Genomic DNA, 5,485 nt, shown 5'->3' on the forward strand with positions numbered 1-5,485 from the left:
GCATTATGTGTGATAACACAAGTGCTATTGCCATAACTCAGAATCCAGTATTGCATTCAAGAACCAAGCATATTGATATCAAATATCATTTCATTCGAGACCATGTGGAGAAAAAGGATATCAAACTCGAGTATGTGAATACCGAGGACCAGCTTGCAGATATTCTCACAAAACCTCTTGCCGAAGCAAGATTCTCCACGTTACGGCATGAGCTCAGTATGATAGAGATGAATTAATGAAGAGACAATCGAACCAATCCAAAACTGAAGAGACGCATTAGTTATGACGCATTGAAATTAATGCAGTCACCAGAATCAGCGTTCACGGACTCACATTAATGGATAAACGCAAATACTTTTGGACGGTTGCAACATTGAATGGTCATTTCAAGGGGATATCAGCCAATAGGAGAGCTCCAACCTCTCTATAAATAGATCACAACAAAGGAAGAGAGAGGTATCCTAACACCTCTTCTTTTGTGTTGTTTCCTATTGTGCAGGAATGGATAAAGGGAAGGGAAAGAAAGCCAGTTCCGAGGAAAAGCCTGCAAAGAAAAGGTTTTCATTTCGGCTCCTACTAAAAGAGGGGACCAGCAAGCTCAATAAATTGAGGGAAGAGAAGGGAGAACCTCTCCAAGGAGACACTTCTGCACATCCTCTAGAACTCTCTGATTCAGATTCTGAGGATTACGTGCCCAAGCCACCAACTATGTCCGTCCCAGGATTCTATTCTGGAGGACTCACTCCACCAGTCGAGGAACCCTTCTGGCTGGATCAAGATCTTGTACCAAGACAAACTCCTCCACCCTCCATAGACAACACTGAAGATGATGCCTGGAATGACATCAAAGGATGGTACCAACAGAATCAGGCTCCAAACCAGCCAAAAAATGCGAACTTTGACGAGGTCTATCTCCGGCACCTTGAGGAGATGCTCGAGCCAGACGATATATCTGATCAGTACTCGGTACTTGAGAATCAACCTGGTTATGGACCGATGCCTCCATCCTAGAACCCTGACGTTGCCCCGAGTGCTCCACCTGCTCCTAGTCCTCCTACCACAGAGAGCAGTCAAGGCCAAAGCCTTATGTCTACTGCTAACAGCAGACATGCGAGGAACAAGGGCAAGGGCAAGGCAAGAAAGTAGTTGTCACTACTTGTAATAAAATCAGGGTTGAGTTGGTTGATCTAATGTGTTGTCTTGGTTGTCATCTGTTATCTTTAAATGAATGAATCTATCTCTCTGCTTGTGTGGTTTGTCTCTCTGTTTCCGAATCCTTCTATCTTACCGAAGAGAAGTATACTCAAAGACTGAAACATACCGAGGAATACTCATTTATCTAACAGTACCGAAGTCTAATAGAGTACATAGTATGTGGTGATAATCGACCTCATGATGACCGAATGATTAAGCTACCGAATCCTTAACTCTTAAGTCCTTATGCATCACACTGGTACTAAGTCTGAAGGGGAACGAAGGATTAAGCATGTATCTTGTTGAACAAGTTTCTCGGAGAAACCCACTTATGATCGTTTAATCCAAAAACGTGGGATCGTGGCGATACACGTGTCAACACTCTATTCGCTGATAACGTTGAGGCATGGGCTCCAACTACACTGAACCGTCAGACGTGAAAGGACGGTCCATGAAAGACGTGATGGTAATGAGTACATCTTTCTCTCTCTTCATTAAATGGTTATTTCATCTTATGAGCATATGATCCTTTTCAGCAAAAGTCTCGACCACGATCGTATGCCATTTTTGCCCCCTCAATAAAGGGCATTTATGGGCTTTTGTCTTATATCCATAAATTTACCCCATTTCTCGTTGATGACCCGACCCACCAATCCTCACCATATAAAACAGCTCTCACCTTTCACTTTTCACCTTTTACCTTCTCATAACACCGTTACCCTCTCAAAAACCTCCTAAACCCTAAAACCTCTACCAAAAACACCAAGAGTTGGCTATCATGTCATCATCAAACTCAAGTTCATCTTCTGGAAGCTCAAACTCATCCTCCGATGAAGTTTCCGGCGCACATGGTCCCGCTCCAAAACCCTCACCCTCACCGGAAAAGACCAAACCTACTCAAGAAAAATCTTTTGTACCGCCAAGGATCATATCCCGCCCATGTGAGGACGTGGAAGTTTTCAAATTCTTCCTCACTACTGTTAAGGGTCAAAAGTCCAAGAATTGCATGGTTAAAGCCGGATCAATGCTCGATGTCAAAGGCTTTCTCGAGAAAGTGCTTGATAAAGATTTTGGAAATCACGTGGTTAAATGTCTCAAGGACGGTAATCTCTACAAATGTGCCACTTTTAAGCACAATGCTTGGTATCCTATTGATATGACACAGTTCTACATAAATGCTGAGGTTCATACTGTTAATGGCCTAAATGAAATTCACTCAGTAGTTCATGGTACTAAAGTTGTTGTTACTCATGAAGATGTACGAAAAGTTTTTGATTTTCCTATTTGTGGAGACAGTTTCCATCCAGATTGTTCTGGAAAGGAATATAGTAAGAAAAAAATGTGGAAAAAGATGAAAGGTTATTCACAACCAAAATCCATTCCATCCATTTTAAAGAAGAAGATGTTAAAAATGGATTATGAATTTACAGTGGATATTCTGAATAAGGTTGTTGAAAGCAAGCAATCCGGCATCGATGAGATTTCGAATAAGAAGATGTGGATGCTTTGTGCACTGTTGGATAACTATTCTGTGGATTGGTCAAGGGGTATCTTTGCATTTTTGGTTGAAAATGTTCAAACAGGTGTTGATCCTGCATACGGATGGTTAGTCAAAGTTCTCGGCTATGGGTTTGTGATCAGTGCCATCCTAAAGGATAAGAAGGTGAAATTGCGCACTGGGACTGCCTCCCATCGAACTCACTATCACATGACCTCAAATCCTCCAAACTATCTCAAGAGAAAGGCAGAAGAATTGGAAGCTGCCCTAAGGAAGGAACAGAAGAAACAAAAGTCTAAATCTTCAAGGAATTCAGTTGACAAGGAAAAGACTGAGGCTTCTAGAGGTCTTGGCTCCGAAGGTTCAACACACCAACCGAAGACACAACCCGAGCCATCAAAACCGAAACTCTCCAAACATGCTGAATCCTCAAAGCCCACCGAATCCTCAGCTGAGGAAGAGGCAGATGTATTGAAAAGACCCTCCAAAAAGCGCAAGGCAGGAGAATTGGAAGCTACCCAAAGAAAGAAGTTAAAGAAACACAAATCCAAACCCTCTAAGGGTTCGGCTGAGAAGGACTTCGCCGAAGTCTCTGAGAGTCACAAGTCTGATAAATCAAAAGGGAAGCAATCCGAATCCTCACATGAGGAAGAGGCAAAAGCATCAAAAGAAATGACTAAGAAGCGAAAGGCGAAACAACTTAAACGTCCGAAAAAGAAGGAAAGGAAGGATCGGACTAAAGAAGTTGAAGCTGAACATGAAACACTATCAACTGCTGTTTTACCAGCAGAAGAGGAACCGAGGCAAACTCAAACTGAGGATCGTAACCGAGTTCTCCCTCCACCTCTTGATCTTTCTAAGGATGATAGTGATGCAGAAGATCAGATGCCTCTTACCAGGCTAATGAAACCGAAGCCTCCCCAACCCGAATCCCTCTCCGCTCAACCTGCTTCCGAGTCAGTGCAACCTCCCGAATCCTTAATTGCTGAAACTCAAGGTCCTATTGCTCCCATAACCAGAGCACAACATTTGGCAATCACTCTGCCACAAAGTAAAAATGAGTCGGATTCCGAATCCACAATGATAGAGGATGACTCTGAGGGGGAAGATGTTGATGTCTGTTATCAATCCTATCGACCGATGCCTGAGATAGTCCGAAGACAGATCACAGAACATATGTCTCCTCTCATGGCTCATATCATGCTCACTCTTGATTATGTTCACAGACACATCTACTTGCAATGGCCACATGTGTCAACTGTTCGGAATGAGGAAATCACCTGGCACAACTGAAACTGAAATACCCGAGTCGTTCCAGCAGCTCACCATCCATCCTGATCATATTTCTCAACAAATCAATGCCGATGAAGCTTTGGCTCAACAGTTGGCCTATGAAGAATCTCTTGATGAGATACCTAATACCGAAGCATTTGCTGAGTTGCCCTCCCATGAAGAAATACTAAGACGAGAACTTGCTTATGTCTATAACTGGCAGGAGTGGCGGATGTCAAGTCTTCGAGTTATTGCCAGCACAATCAGTGAAATGGCCGAAGAAGAAGAATGGGCATTAGAATGGATGGGTACAAGATCAATTTTTGATGCAACAAGGCTGGATGAAATTGAAAGAGTCTTTGCTGAAAAACTTCAAGGAAAAACAACTCGGTTTGGCAAATCTGTTGATTTAAACGTTGGCTACCGAACACCTCGGGAACGCCTTATGATCGAGGACATGAAGATTGCCAAGATCCACAATATCTCTCGAGCACAAACAGAGATAAGGGATCTCAGACATGATGTTGGACTAAGTCATCTGCTTGATGAAGAAGATGATGATGATAATGAGGATTCAGATTCTAAACCGAATGAAGGATGCCGTGATCAAAACGATAGGAAAGATGATGATGACGATGACAATGACGATCCATCTGGGAATAGAATTCCTCCTTCCCATGCATCCCGAACCGTTTAAAATCCAAATACAGGTGAACAGACTACTCATAATCCCAATCAGTCCCAGATTGATGACCCGAGGTCTGCACCCACCGAATCCTTGGAACCGCAGATTATGCTAAGTCCTAGTTCAGCTCGAGATGAAAACTTGGAAGCATCTCGAGGTGCGAATTATGATGGCTTGCATATACTTGATGAAAAGATGATCACATCGGACCTAAATCTCGTTGATGTTGAGGTAGAAGTTCTTCTAGACTACACTTCGGATGGAAACCTGGAAGCGTCCAGAAGTGCCAGTCCCGAAAACTTACCCTCTCCGATCGACGAATCCAATGGTTTGAAACTTGCTGAAGGACATGAACTCGTCTTGGTTCAAGGTGAAAACATGGAAGCACCTACCAAGGACAGTCATGATCACACTGCCGAAGCATCCAAGAGCTCGGACTCTTCTGAGGTAATTATCAATACCTCTTCTGCTTTCACCTCTCTGTTACATGCCATACAGGGACTAGCAAGGACTCAAGATGTTCAATTCAAATCTTTAAATAAGTCCATCGCTAAAATAAAAAAGGATGTCCGAAGGCAGAAAAAGAAGTCCTCCAAAACCAAGACTGATGAAAGGCTTACGGCTCTTGAGAAAAAGATTGATACTGCATTCTCCGAAAATCTCATTTCCCTTGGATCCTTGAAGGACTCGGTAACTGAAATCACAAAAATCCAACGTGACTTGGTTGCCAAACATGCCTTCATTAAAGAGCGTCTTGACCTGTCATGTTCCAAGCTTGAGTATGTCTATGGGAATCAAAACACAATGGGATCCTATGTTTCTGAGTTCGAATGGAC

The sequence above is a fragment of the Ipomoea triloba genome, chromosome 6, assembly GCF_003576645.1.
Source record: "Ipomoea triloba cultivar NCNSP0323 chromosome 6, ASM357664v1".
NCBI classification, from domain to species: domain Eukaryota; kingdom Viridiplantae; phylum Streptophyta; class Magnoliopsida; order Solanales; family Convolvulaceae; genus Ipomoea; species Ipomoea triloba.